This window comes from Scyliorhinus torazame, chromosome 9 (assembly GCF_047496885.1).
Source record: "Scyliorhinus torazame isolate Kashiwa2021f chromosome 9, sScyTor2.1, whole genome shotgun sequence".
Classification (NCBI taxonomy): Eukaryota; Metazoa; Chordata; class Chondrichthyes; order Carcharhiniformes; family Scyliorhinidae; genus Scyliorhinus; species Scyliorhinus torazame.
This window is the reverse complement of record NC_092715.1, coordinates 80383531-80398662: the sequence shown is the minus strand read 5'-3', so window position 1 is coordinate 80398662 and position 15132 is coordinate 80383531. Positions and strand designations below refer to the sequence as shown.

The 15132-nt window shown below is 48.1% G+C and overlaps 1 long non-coding RNA gene across 3 annotated transcripts in view; it reads left to right on the top strand.

The window, feature by feature from the left end:
• LOC140429348 (uncharacterized) overlaps positions 1 to 11613 on the top strand; it is a 75897-nt gene extending 64284 nt beyond the window's left edge. For all 3 annotated transcript variants that reach the window (XR_011949050.1, XR_011949049.1, XR_011949048.1), the window contains exon 4: positions 10093 to 11613. This is a non-coding gene — a long non-coding RNA (uncharacterized lncRNA). The remainder of the gene's footprint in view (positions 1 to 10092) is intronic.
• The last annotated feature ends 3519 nt before the right edge of the window (positions 11614 to 15132 follow it).

Here is a 15132-nt window from a genome sequence, read left to right as displayed (position 1 = left end):
CTGGGGTTGGCTGTTCCTGCCCTCATTTACCCATGCGGGGTTCTGGTGTGCTTTAACTGGGTTCATTTCTACCTGCTCTTCATCGGGTGCTATAAATGCGGTTTTGTTTTGGACAGATTGCTCCCAGGTGCGGGACAATCTTTTTAAAACCCAATGTTTGTTGTGCGCTTCTTCGAGGGGTCATAATTGGTACAGGCTTTTTGTCCTGCCTCTGTGGCATGGGAGATAAGGGTGCGGGTCCATTTGGCCATGTTGTCTTGGGACAAATGGGCACGGTCTAAATTGCCGAAAACGGCTGTAAAATGGATCCACAGACGTCCAGCAAACGCTGTGGGGTGTTCTGTCTTTTTCTGCCTGCACTTATTCAGGCCTTCTACTGGGTCACCTCTGTTGTAACCAATCGCGTCTAGGATCACCGTGTGCATCTCTGCAAGGGTGCCTCCTCCTACATACTGTGGGTCGGGAAGGGCTGCTACAACTGAAGGGTCTAAACTCAAAACTGTGAGCTTCACTTGCACACATTCATCCAGGCCGTACATGGTCGCCTGCTGCTTCACTCTAGCAAAGAAGTGGTGGGGGTCTGAGGTGGGGAGGAATGGTGTGATCTTTTCGCACGCGTCCCGTAATTGGGTCACGGTTAAGGGGGTGGTGTAAAGGAATTCCGCGTCTCCTTCCGATGTGACTGTGCGGTGGGTGGTTACTGGATTCATGGGTGCCTGAACTATCTGCTCTGTGGGGGGTTGGGCTGCTTTTCTTCTTTGGGGCTTTCTTTGTGCACATGTTCCCTGAACATACCTATGCGCGGTTTCATTTAATTGTTGCCAATCAGGGCCGGCTTCCTCATCTAATTTGGATCCAAAGGTGCTCTGGAACCCATTTTGCACCGAAAGCAAAGACTGCAGTTCTGCAATCTGCTTCCGGCACTTCGCATGATCTAATGAGCTTTGTCTGTGCTCCATCATGGCAGCATGGAGTGCTCTTAACGCTGCCTTTAAATCGCTGCACTGCCTTTCCAATGGCTCTACCTGTTTCTCTGTCTCTTTCCTTACCAGGACTGCACGTTGCGTGTCCTGATAGGCCTTTTCATATTGAGCTTGGAAGCCGCTCAGATGCGCTAGACAAGACTGGTGTACCCTATTGGCATCATCCACCTCTCCGACCTTTGCTGGCAACTTCCTTCTTAACTCTATATTCTCTTTCTCGATCTCGCTAACATCGACCTTGCTCATTCGATGTCTCTCCTCTATCTCTTTGCGGAGCGTCCGAACGACCTCCTCTGTGCCTCGCAATTGTGCCAGACAGGACACGATTGCCATCGGTTTGTGAGCTTTTCCTAAGCTTTTCTTATGGATCTCTGACAGGTTCTCCCACCAAGTATGTCCTATACTCCCGGGCCCTGTTTCCTCATTATCACAGAATTCACTCCAAAGGGGCCATCCTTTCCCTTTGAGATATTTCCTGATCTCTTCTTCCCAAACGGGACACTGTCCTACTCTGCTGCTGGTCGCTGCGACCACAAATTCTTCAGGGTTCATCAGGCATTGCATTGCCTGCATTGCCATCTTTCCTCTCTAAATACTCTCTTAAAATTTGGAACGAGGGGTACTAAGGCGGTGCTGTAATTACGGGTACGGCGTTCACTAATTTCCGGAATACAAACTCCCGACAGTTTTTCGCAACAAAAATCTACCAGTTTTACCTTATAGCCCTGTTAGTTACGCATGCATTAACACACTTCCGAATTATGAGGATTGATCAGAACTGCTTGAACACTTGTGGGTTTTTTCTGTTCCCAATTGGATTCTTAATTCAATTCTGGGTTCTCCCGGAGTGGTTCGGCTACTTCTAAATCGGATCCTACCAGAGTCGCCAGTAAATGTTGCTAACTTTTGGTTGGTTCAATTTGCTCTGTTTTATAACCTTTGCTCTAGAGTCGCCAGGTATCTTTATGATACCAACACGAGGTTCAAGTTCAAGTACTGATCAATAACTCAACACACTAATTAGTAAGATTCAAATCAACACACATTTATTATACACAATCGCTACTCATGCATAAATTCTACTTAATAAACTATATCTATAACTAACAGGCCTATACTTAGCTTTGGACTGGCCCACCAGGTCAGGGGAACAAATGGCCTTCCGTTCGGGTTCTGAAACTGCAGGATTCAAAAGCTGGTAAGGACTGGTAGCTAGGAGCGCCTATCTCGTAGCGTTGACTGGAGACTTACTTGGTTGATGCGGCAGCTTGGGCAGTTCACTTTCAAGGGTTGATTCGCTGCTGAGTGACCCTGCCAAGAAGACCAATTTGAACTTGGGGACACTACTTTATAGTCCCCAGGGGCTTCCCGCCCTTCGGGGTTCCTGGTTCCAAGTGATTGGACTGGGTTCCGATCACTTGGATTGATTTCTCCAATACTGGAGCCGTTCCCTGATCGCTGGGCGGTCCCTGAGTGTCCGTTGGCTTTCCTTTGTCTTGGCTCCTGCTGGCGCCGAGGAGTCTGGCTTGGCCTTATTCACCTTAAATGTTTCCACTGTACCCGGGGATCGCTCATTAGTATGCAGATGGCTGTGAGTTTCAGTGCTGTCTGGGCTTTTGCAAGTTCTAATACACAGGATTTCTGCACTTGCTAGTTTTTGCCTGTGTTGGCTGAATTTCCCTGTAGCCTTTGCGGATCTCCATTTTAAGTCGGGAAGTGGCCAACCCAGGTGGCTACAGCCAAAAAACAACTGTTGAGACATGACTCACCTCTTAATGTATTATGCGTTCATTTTAACTCAGTGAAAGGAAGAATCTTTTTGCATCTTTTAACTCTATTCAATCATATGTATTTTTACTGCACACTAGCCATGCTATTCAGAAAAGAGGAAATGAAGGTTAAGAATCATGGTATGAATGCACTGATGAAAGATTAATCTGGACACCTTATCCTCATATTCACTGCAGCACCTGGTGTTCCCGCAATCTTCTTCCCAAACAAATTCCCCATCTCTTATCCTATTGTCATCCTGATGAGAAATCAAACCCGTTTCCATGTTCAGATATTATTGCCTTTTCAACAACCATTTCCTTTTTATTGACACTGCCTAAGTTGAGCTCAATTTCCCAAGCAGATCGTTCACCTCCTATCTGTCTACCTCCTTTCCACCCATACTGGATACAAATTGATGGTGAAGGGTGATTTATATTCCGATTCCATTTTTCTTTCTCAGTACTTTTCTTCTCTTTCTTTTGAAGTTCTCGATCCTAGATTATCCCATGCATAATTCGGTCTGCCAATGTGACCAAAATCCTGAATCCCTGATCCCTGAAAATCTCAGGTTGAGGCGCCTTCCCCTTGTTGGGGCAGGGATGGGATTCCTTTGTCTTTTCAATCAAGAACCCGTGACACTATTTGAAGAAGAGTAGGGGAGTTCTCCCCTTGTCCTTACCAGCACTTATTCCTCAACCTACACTTCAAAAACAGTTTAATCGGTCATCAGCTAATTGATGTTAGTGAATTGAATGGTACATTTATCTCTACTTTATCGGTTTTCACACTTCATTGGCTGTGAAGCGCTTTGGGTATCCTGAAGTTGTAAAAGTCTTAATATAAACAGTTTTTTAAAAAATTTCACATCAAGTGAGAGGTTTCTGCTCTTGGAATCTGCCTTATCATTCTCTATGTATTGCGAGATTATCCTGGGGGGATTCTCCACCACCCACTACCAGTGATAAGGTTTTCAATACAGTGGAAAGTCCCATCTCAGGGAAAAAACTGGGAGAGGGGATCATCTGTTTGTGATGGTCCGGTCCCCTTCTGGCGGTGGCATCGAGGTTCGCGTCCTGCCAACAGGAGGCTGCAAATAGGTCAAAAAGACCCATTCGCATTCTATTAACAGGCTGAGCACTGGATTCTCCAAGTAACAGCTGTAACTTAATAGGAAGCCAAAACCACATCACAACGTTTTAAACCCTCCCCAGATTCTTTGACCTGCAAGGCTTCTATTCACTTCAAAGAGAAATAGCCTTTTGCTGCCTGCAATTGACAGCTTCCAGACAGCCAGGTGTCTGGATTGTTAATTTTCATCTTCCTTCAAGCTTGAATGCATCTCTGGTAATGTGCTTTGAACCCAACCACAATGTTTATAAACATCTAGGAGTTAAGTGCTTTCACTTCCTCTTTTTCTGAGCAGAAAGCACTTAACTGCTTTTCATGTGGTGGCGACCTGCCAATCATAGCTAGATGTTTATAAACATTGCAGTTAGGTTCAAAGCAAGCTACCTGAGATGCATTCAAGCGTGAAGGGAGATGAGATGATTTGAGCAGTATGTAAAGGTTTGCGATGGGGTTTGGGCTTTCTATTAAGTTACAGCTGCTACTTTCCAGACATCAGTCTGAAGCAGCAGCTGTACACCACAGGTGAGCGAAAAGGCAGTGCTTTTTTCATTGTTTCTACCTGGTCTGTTCTTTAGCTTGCAGACCGGGTTGACTGATTGGGTGGGGGGGGGTGGGGGTTCTCTGTTATAGGGGGTTCTCCGTTATGGGAAAGGGTTCTCTGCTATGTGGGATTCTCTGGTGGAGGATTCTCTTTAATGGGGTGTTCTCTGCTATAAGGAGTTCTCTGATATGGGGGAAGGTTCTCTCTTATGGAGTGGTTCTCTGGTGAGTAGCTCACTGTTATGGGTGAGTCTCTGCTATGGGAGTTTCTCTGCGGGGGGGTTCTCTGTTATGAGGGGGTTCTCCCTCATGGTGGTGATCATCTTTGATATGATGGGGGGTCGCTGGTGGTGGTCTCTGGTGGGGGTTCTGATGGGAGTCTCTGCTGGGGGTCTCTGGTGAGGGGATTTGATGGGGGTCTCTGGTGGGGTCACTGGTGGGGCTCTCTGGTGGGGGGTGTCTGGTGTGGGGTGCTGGGAGGGGGTGTTGTGTCACCCTCATTTGTACGTTCTGTGAGGGAGGTGCCCCAACTCTGAAGGGGCCTTCAGGTTGTGCCCCCCATGCCTGAGATTGAGATTGTCCCGTTTTTCTATTCTGCAACCTGATCCGGCCGATGTTCGCCAGCCCAGAAATTGAGCTAAGCAGGAAAAAGCCTTTAAGCAGTCAATTAAGGGCCTTAATCAGGGGATGGAGAGGCCTCCTGTCCGTGGCCTTGTCCACCCGACCATGAAATTGCATCTGGTTTGGGGCGGGCGAAAACCCGGAGGGAACCCCGTACTTGAAATGTTACGCTCCCCCCAGCTTGGGGTTGAGCATACAATTCTGGCCACAATGTTCTGTCTTCAGTGTAGCATACTGGAACACATCTGCATCATTTATAAATCACATTTAATTCATTCTGTTTTGCAGTTTTTGGAAGACTGACATTATTAATCTCAAACACATCCAACAATGGGCACTAAAACAAAATAATATTTTGTTGCTTGTTGCAGGCCCACAGGATATTGCCCTGGATTTTATTAAATTGTTCTTGACTGGCAGACATGTGGTAGCTCAGTAGAGGTTTGTTCCATAGCTTTTCAGCAGAAAGGAAAATCAATGAGATGACAAAATTTAATCGGATCCGTGACAAAAGTATATTCTTACTTTTGAATGAAAATTGGTGAAGATTTTTTGTGCATGCTCATAAAAACAGCTGCTTTGGAGAATGCAAGGGATAATTTTCTGACTGAAAGATTCCATTAATGTTCTGAAAATCTTGAACCGTGTCTGCTCAAATTTTCAATGTGCTCTTGGTGGGGCAGGGCAGGAGTAGCTGGGGGCCTAGCTCCTCACCAGAAATGTGAAGTCCGATTAACTGCTGGCTGTAGTTAGTGGGCAAGGTTCAACGACCCCGTTGCGTCGGGCACAGATCGATGAAAGGGGTGGATTGCGCGAAAGTCGCAATTCGGACTTTGAGCCGGGCCGACTAAGCCTCAGCCGACTCACTTTGCCTGGTGAGATCTGGATCTCCCCCTCGGTGGACAAGATCCAGATCTGCATATTTAAATGGAGCTCATTTACATACTCGGACTCCGGATTCACACGGCTCCCGGGACTCAACAGCTGCGCCTGCAAAACCTTGCCAAGGCACCATTTAGTATTGGTCCACACAAACATTGATCAGGTGTAACTGCACCTCGGGGTGTCTCGCTGGGTATTAAAGCTCCCCTGTGGTGGTGGACTAGGCACCTTGGTACTGCCAGCCTTCCACTATGGCAGTGCCACCCTGGCAGTGCCAAGGTGCACGGCTGCCAACTTGGCATTGCCTGAGTGGAGCCGGGGGTGGCCTTACCAATTGGACGGAGGGTGAAGGAGGGTTCTTCGGGACCTCAACAAGGTTGGGGAGATGAGGAGGGGGGGTTAATAAAATGGGAGGGTCTGAGAGAAGTTCGGGGGGGGGGGGGGGGAAGATCGGGCTGCCGCTCAAAATGAGCACAGCCGTTCCTGCTGGTGAAATCAGGGGCGGGATTCCCCGATCCCCCGCCAGGTCGGAGAATCGCCGGGGGGGCGGCGTGAATCCCGCCCCCGCTGGCCGCCGAATTCTCCAGCACCGGAAATTCGGTGGGGGCGGGAATCGTGCCGGTCGGCAGTCCCCCCCCCCCCCCCCCCACCCCGGCGATTCTCCGGCCCGCGATGGGCTGAAAACCCGCTGCTGTCATGCCAGTCCCACCGGAGTGAATCAAACCACCTACCTTACCGGAGGTACTGGCAGCGCAGGTGGGCTCCGGGGCCCTGGGGGGGGGGGGGGGGCACGGGGCAATCTGGCCCTGGGGGGTGCCCCCACGGTGGCCTGGCGTGCGATCGGGGCCCACCGACCTGCGGGCAGGTCTGTGCCGTGGGGGCACTCTTTTCCTTCTGCCTCGGCCATCGCCTCCGCGATGGCCGATGCGGAAGTGACCCTCCCCCGCGCATGTGCAGGTGTTGACGTCGACGCTCCCGCGCATGCGCGGACTTCCGCCGGCCGGCAAAGTCTCTTCGGCCACGGCTGGCGTGGCACCAAAGGCCTTTCCTGCCTAGCCCCTCAAGGTGAGGGCTTGGCCCCTAAAGGTGCAGAGAAATCCGCACCTTTGGGGCAGCCCGATGCCGGAGTGGTTCCCGCCACTCCATCCCGCCGGGACCCCCGCCCCGCCGGGTAGGGGAGAATCCCGGCCCAGCTCTCTAAGTGCAGTCTCTGTGGGCGAAAGTCCCCATGACAAAAAATTGGGCAAAGTGCCGTTGAATAGCTGTGTATTTCCCAGCACTTCAGCAGCTGAGAAACCCCTCCCAAAGACACCCGGATGCCACTGAAATGTGCCCAGTACCTCTCCGGTCATGCACCGCATTTATTGCTAATGTTTTGCCTTTACATACAAGGGCATATTTCCCACTTTGGGAGCAATCAGTGAATTGCACTAAAAATGTGCTTGAAATTGTTTGGTTACAATTCAAGTTTCTACTAAAATATATTTGCATCTTCACAGACGTAAAACCTTCCATGAATTAGGACAATTCGGCAGTGTAATTGTTTCTTTCTTTCCTATGAACAGGCATTGCTTAATGTATTCAAAGTGGTTACCAGGTGCAGTTTTATTTGTTTGACTAAAATTGTGGACCAAATGATGGAAAGTAGGATTGGGCTTGGTGGCTTAAAGATGAAGGGCCAAATGGCCTCCTGTTGCACTCTAAGTTCTCTATTTTTAATAAATAAGTATTTTTAATAAGTGTCCAGTACCTGTAAGTAATCACCGACAATGATTTTTAAAATACTGAACTATTTTATAGGTTCACGTTGTACATATTTCAGTTTCTTAGGACATTTTCTAAGAAAAATGCATATGCCATAGATTCATAGAGGTTTACAGCATGAAAACAGGCCCTTCGGCCCGATTTGTCCATGCCACCCAGTTTTTACCACGAAGCTAGTCCCAATTGATCGCATTTGGCCCATATCCCTCTGTACCCAGCTTTCCCATATAACTGTCTAAATGCTTTTTAAAAGACAAAATTGTACCCGTCTCTACCACTGCCTCGGGCAGTTCACTCCAGACACTCACCACCCTCTGTGTGAAAATATTGCTGCTCTGGACCCTTTTGTATCTCTCCCCTCTTACCTTAAACCTATGCGCTCCAGTTTTAGATTCCCCTATTTTTGGGAAAAGATGTTGACTCAAAAGAAAAGATGCCCCTCATTATTTTATAGACCTATAAGATCACCCCTAAGCCTACTGCATTCCAGGGGGAAAAGTCTCAGCCTATCCAGCCTCTCCTTATAACTCAGACCACCAAGTCCCGGCAGCATTCTCATAAATCTTTTCTGCACTCTTTCTAGTTTAATAATATCCTTTCTATAATAAGGTGACCAGAACTGTACACAGTATTCCAAGTGTGGCCTGACTGATGTCTTGTCCAACTTTAACAAGACGTCCCAACTACTGTTTTCAACGTTCTGAACAATGGAACTGTGGTAGTATCAGGTATTGCAGTAGCCGGGAGGCTGTAGACCATTGGGTAAGCCTAGCAGCTTACCATTGGCTGTTTAGTATGTGGCTCCGCCCTGACAGGCGGGGTATAAGAACAGGTGCCGTCCCAGCAGCCCTCATTCTGTACCGAAGCTGCTGGGGAACAGATCTAGCCTATTAAAGCCTTCAGTTATGATACAAACTCGTCTTCGAGTTTAATTGATCGTGCATCAGAAACCAAGTATGCCGAATGCCTTCTTCACAGCCTGTCCACCTGTGACTCCATTTTCAAGGAGTTATGAACCTGTACTCCTAGATCTCTTTGTTCACGAACTCTCCCCCAACTCCCTACCATTAACTGAGTAGGTCCTGCCCCAATTCGATCGACCAAAATGCATCACCTCACATTTATCTAAATTAAACTCCATCTGCCATTCATCGGCCCACTGGCCCAATTGATAAAAATCCCATTGCAATCCTAGATAGCCTTCTTCCCTGTCCACTATGCCACCAATCTTGGCATCTGCAAACTTACTAACCATGCCTCCTAAATTTTCATCCAAATCATACATATAAATAACAAATAACAGTGGACCCAGCACTGATCCCTGAGGCACACCGCCAGTCACAGACCTCCAGTTTGAAAAAGAATCCTCTACAACTACCCTTTGTCTTCTGTCATCAAGCCAATTTTGTATCCAATTGGCTACTTCACCCTGAATCCCGTGAGATCTAACGTTATGCAACAACCTACCATGCGGTACCTTGTCAAAGGCCTTGCTAAAGTCCATTTAGACAACATCGACTGCACTGCCTCATCTACCTTCTTGGTTATCCCTTCAAAAAACTCAATCTGCATCTGAGAAAATTAGTCTAATTTGAGGAGCTTTTCCTGACCAGTGCAACTCATGTGGATTCGATGGGCCAAATGGCATCCTTCTCTGCTGTAATATGACTCTAGCAATTTTACACCTGGGGTCAGAGTCTGTGTTATATTCTGACATGATCAACGAGGCAGTGTTGAAAGACAAATGAGGTTTATTGAACCAAGGCGAACTATATACACCAGGCAGCACAATTGTTCCCACAACTCCAGGTCTAACTCTGACAAAGCTCCAATGGCCAACCTGCACCTAAACTTTTGCTAGGCTTATGTCCCGATAGGCTCTAGGCCCATCACCCGGCCCATGAAGTATCGCTCCTTAAAGGGCCACTCTACCAAAGCCTGATTCAGCCACCCTAATCTGAAAGCAATATTAAAAGAGCATGAACACTTGAACACAAGTTACTTTGGGCATGACTCATTAACGTTCACAAATCCCAGATCTTTAGCACTCCTTCGAATGATCCTATCCAGATTGCGCTGATATTACTGCTGTAAGCACAATTCCCCCCTATATGGGCGGCACGGTAGCACAGTGGTTAGCACTGTTGCTTCACAGCGCCAGGGTCCCGGGTTAAATTCCCGGCTTGGGTCACTGTCTGTCTGGAGTCTGCACGGTCTTCCGGTTTCCTCCCTTAAGTCCTGAAAGACGTGCTTGTCAGATGAACTGAACTTTCTGAATTCTCCCTCTGTGTACCCGAGCAGGTGCCGGAGTGTGGCGACTAGGGGATTTTCACAGTAACTTCATTGCAGTGTTAATGTAAGCCTACTTGCCACATTAATAAAGATTATTATTATTCTATAGGACTTCAGGAATGAGTGAATAATAATTCTGGAAAAGTCATTTGTGAGATAATGGAAGAGGTTGAAAGAGGATTTCCCACAGCACTCAATTGTACCTTTGACACATTGGATTTCGCCCCACTCTGTTCTCCACGAAAAATTGCTTTACCGTGAGGAGGTGAGAGAAAAAACAAAATGGTTGGAAAAGAGCTGAAGCAAACCCCTGATTTGCTGTATCGTTAGCCAATGTTAATTGTCATGAAATAGGAAAAGTGTAACTCTTAATTTCAGTGACCGAAGACTTGGATCACACGAAATTCTTCAGAATGTAATTTTCTGAATCCAATAACATCTGATAGGAGAAACAGAGTAAGCACAAGTAGACAAATAACTTGTTCACCATTAGTTACATTGGGCAGGATTTTCCAGAACTTCCCACTGGCAGGATCTTCCTGGTTGGGGATGGGCGATCTATGCTAAATGCTGTAGCCACCAGCAGGACCGGAAGATTATATTATAAATAATCTCCAGCAAGATTGATAACGCAAACATTTTGCAATAATCAAGCAAAAGAATGGCGAAAATACTTGAAGGCAGAATAATGGCGATGCACACCCATTCCACTTGTGCCTGTTTTAAAATGTCAATTCACTTGTTTTATTCTGCTGTTTCCTGTGTATGCAATTTTACCCATGTACTGTATTTTATAGAGCTCATGTATTTCCTTTTAAAGCTTTCCTTTATGCCTAATCTGCATTGAGAGTCTTGCCCACCCATAAAATAGCCACTATATACACCTTCACATATGTGGGTTTGTTAAAGTATATCATAATAAGGTGTAATCCAGATGCCTTTTTTGAGAGGACATTATTGCATTTTAAACCCATGTACTGTGGAATAACATGCTTGCAGTGAAATATTTCCTGATTAGTCAGATTGAAGATTACAAGCTGCTCATTAGAATTCCACTGCCATTATTGACAGTGGTACAGGAGTAATTTTAGTTTCCAATGCCAGCTGAATATGAGGAGATGACAGGGTGAAGAGACAAACATGGTTAAATTCTCTTACCCGACCAGAGTCTGCCAGCAATCCACCCAACTCCAATTTTAACAAAGGTTGGTCAGGAGGCAGGTGATCAATCTATTTTCAGGAGGCAGCTGCGAGGCACTCAGTGAAACCTTTTAATGAAGCTGCACATTTCCAGTTTAACATAAATGTGAGCTTTAATTCATGGAGGCTACCATTATGAGGACTCACGAATTCCAGGAGAAAGAAATGCAAGAGGCTGGTGGTGCGATTTAACCGGAAAAAAAATCAATGTCCGGTTTTGGGCGCGTTTAGCAGAGTATTTCTCTGTGGTTATAGTGCCAAGAAACATCTGGTATTCAATGGCACTAAGCCATTTTTTTTGGCCACGGGCAGTTTCTGTCCCCTAAGGCTGCACTTAAGTCATTTCCTACTGGTGAGCCCAGCAGGAAAGTATCCTCACAGATAGGGGCGCCATTTTGTCTGGCTTCCCAATCTTCCCCCCACCCCCCCCCCACCCCCATCTCCCACCCTTTCCTCAGGGAGGCTCCAGGGAACACTCACTCACCCCTCCTCCACCAAGCAAGGCTCCCTGGCCCTGATCCCTGGCACTGCCAACCTGGCACCCAGATCGCTGGCAGTGCCACATGGACAAGCAGATCCCTGCAATCAGCTGCATACCTGCACCGCCCCTCATTCTTTCCCCACCCCAAACCACCACCTGAGCTGCATATGGACCAGAGTGTCGATACAGAGGGACTGATGTCTATTTTACACATAGGTCTTGGACTTAGCCTGCCTTTACCAATATGGTGTGTGACACACCTATGGCACCTAATGTGTGTACAACATCCAACCAACTCTATGTGGTGCTTCGGTGCATATTTTGCAACTGAAACATGGAAGTGGTGTCATCAATATCTCCATATAGTATGTTCAAAATTGTATTTGGTCATCCTTATTTCTTGGAATTCCATTCTTTATCAGGGGCTTGATTTTAATTGTTTGTGTATTTTCTGCTATGATTGCCACTGTAAATTCTCCACTTATTAAAATAATTTAAATAATGTACAATTCCCTACATTGTCACAGTGACTCTACATCAAAATTACTTCATTATTGTTTATTGATAAAATCTGCCACATGTACCATGGTACAGTGAGAAGTATTATTTTGCAAACAGACCTGACAGATCACAGAAATACATCATACAAAAGTAATTACAACTGTAAAAAGGAAAAAGACATACAAAGATCAATTCCACATATAGACGGGCATTCAACAGTCATGTACCAGCAGGAAATCAAGGCCGGGATTCTCCGCCGGCGTGATTCTCCATTTTGCCGGCACCTGGGGGTTTCCCGACGGAGTGGGGCTGCCCCACAATGTGAAACCCAATTGACCAGCTGGTGTAACAGAGAATCCCACCGGCGGGTCGGGGCTGAAATGTGTCGTGGCGGGGCGGAGAATCCAGCCCAAGCTGTTTTTGAATCTGCTAAAATGAGTTCTCAAGCTTTTGTATTTTCTGCCCGATGGAAGAAGTTGGAATAAAGAATAACTAGGATGGGAGGGGTCTTTGATTATGTTGTCCGCTTTCCCAGGGCAGTGTGAAATAGTCAACAGATGGAAGACAGGCTTGCGTGATGGACTGAGTTGTGATCACGAGTCTCTGTAATTTCTTACAATCTTGAGCAGAACAGTTTCCATATCAGGCTGTGATGCAGCCAGATAGAATGCTTTCTATGGTGCATCTGTAGAAATTGGTAAGAGTCATTGTGGACATGCCGAATTTCCTTAATTTCCTGAGGAAGTAAAGGCGTTGTGCTTTCTTGATCGTAACATCAACATGGATGGACCAGGACGAATTGTTGTTAATATTCACACCTAAGAACTTGAAATTGTCAACCATCTCCACTTTGACATCATTGATATAGACAGGATTGTGTCCTACACCTCACTTCCCAAAGTCGATTAGTGGTGAAGCATTCTGGAATGTCATACAGTGCTATAACAATTTGTAGCGCACAAAGACTCCGTGAGACGAATAGAGTGAAGTCGATGAGGCTTTATTAAGCGTGTCTGTTCCCCCGCAGCTCGATAGTAAACTGGCCTGCGCGGGAAGACTCCGGCTTCTTATACTCCGCCTTCAGGGCGGAGCTTGAGGTCAACGGCCAACCAGGACCCGGGATCTGTCAGCCAATGACATTAGGGCTTCCAGTCCCACATGACCCCCAATACATACTACCACATTCACCCCTTGTCAAAAATGAACCCGGCGGGGTGATGCTTCGGATGGTGGTAAGGGTTTACAGGGCTGGTCCTGGGAGGACAAAACATTCACATGGCAATACAGTATTGGACAATTTTGTCCTGTTGCAACTATTTACAGAGGGTATAGGAAGAAAAGCAAAATGTTCTTGTGAACAGTCCATATTTGTTTTACATCGACGCCACGAGTCGGTCGGGCAGTCTGGTCGTCCGTGTCGATCGCCTCGGCCCCGGTGGTGGTGGTGGTGCTTGTACCAGTGTTGTCGCCTCCAGGAGCCGTACGGTTTCAGCTCGGGCTTGATTCTTGGTCGGTGCTGAGGGGAGGGGAACCGATCCTCCTGGGAAGGGGGCGGTCGCGGGGTGCGGCGGTGGCAGGAAGGGGGGGGGGCTGGGTTGATGGTGTCGGGGGGGTGTGCGTGTTGCCGGCGGGCGCCAGATCCCGCAGGGAGACCGTGTCCTGTCGGCCATCGGGGTACTCCACGTAGGCGTAGTGGGGGTTCGCGTGGAGGAGGTGAACCCTTTCGACCAACGGGTCCGCCTTATGTGCCCGCACATGCTTTCGGAGCAGGATGGGTCCTGGGGCCGCCAGCCAGGTCGGCAGCGATGTTCCAGAGGAGGACCTCCTAGGGAAGACAAGGAGACGCTCATGAGGCGTTTGATTAGTGCTCGTACATAATAACGACCGGATGGAATGGAGAGCGTCCGGGAGGACCTCCTGCCACCGTGAAACTGGGAAGTCCCTGGACTGTAGGGCCAGTAGGACGGCCTTCCAGACCGTGCCGTTCTCCCTTTCTACTTGCCCGTTCCCCCGGGGGTTGTAGCTGGTCGTCCTGCTTGAGGCTATGCCCTTGCTGAGCAGGAACTGGCGCAGCTCGTCACTCATGAAAGAGGACCCCCTGTCGCTGTGGACGTATGCGGGGTAACCGAACAGTGTGAAGATGCTGTTCAGGGCTTTAATGACTGTGGCCGCGGTCATGTCAGAACAGGGAATGGCAAAAGGGAAGCGGGAGTATTCGTCCACTACATTAAGAAAATATGCGTTGCGGTCGGTCGAGGGGAGGGGCCCTTTGAAATCGAGACTGAGGCGTTCAAAGGGGCGGGAAGCCTTAATCAGGTGCGCTCCATCTGGCCTGAAAAAATGCGGCTTGCATTCCGCGCAGATGTGGCAGTCCCTTGTGACTGTACGGACCTCCTCTAAAGAGTATGGGAGATTGCGGGACTTGATGAAGTGGTAAAACCGAGTGACCCCCGGGTGGCAGAGGTCCTCGTGGAGGGTTTGGAGGCGGTTAATTTGTGAGTTGGCACATGTGCCGCGGGATAGGGCATCGGACGGCTCGTTCAGCTTTCCGGGACGATACAAAATCTCATAGTTGAAGGTGGAGAGCTCGATCCTCCACCTTAAGATTTTGTCGTTTTTGATTTTGCCCCGCTGTGCACTATCGAACATGAAGGCTACCGACCGTTGGTCCGTGAGGAGAGTGAATCTCCTGCCGGCCAGGTAATGCCTCCAATGTCGCACAGCTTCCAGTATGGCTTGGGCTTCCTTTTCGACTGAAGAGTGGCGGATTTCTGAGGCGTGGAGGGTCCGGGAGAAAAAGGCCACGGGTCTGCCCGCTTGGTTAAGGGTGGCCGCTAGAGCTACGTCGGAGGCGTCGCTCTCGACCTGGAAGGGGAGGGACTCGTCGATGGCGCGCATCGTGGCCTTTGCAATATCCGCTTTGATGCGGCTGAAGGCCTGGCAAGCCTCTGTCGACAGAGGGAAGGT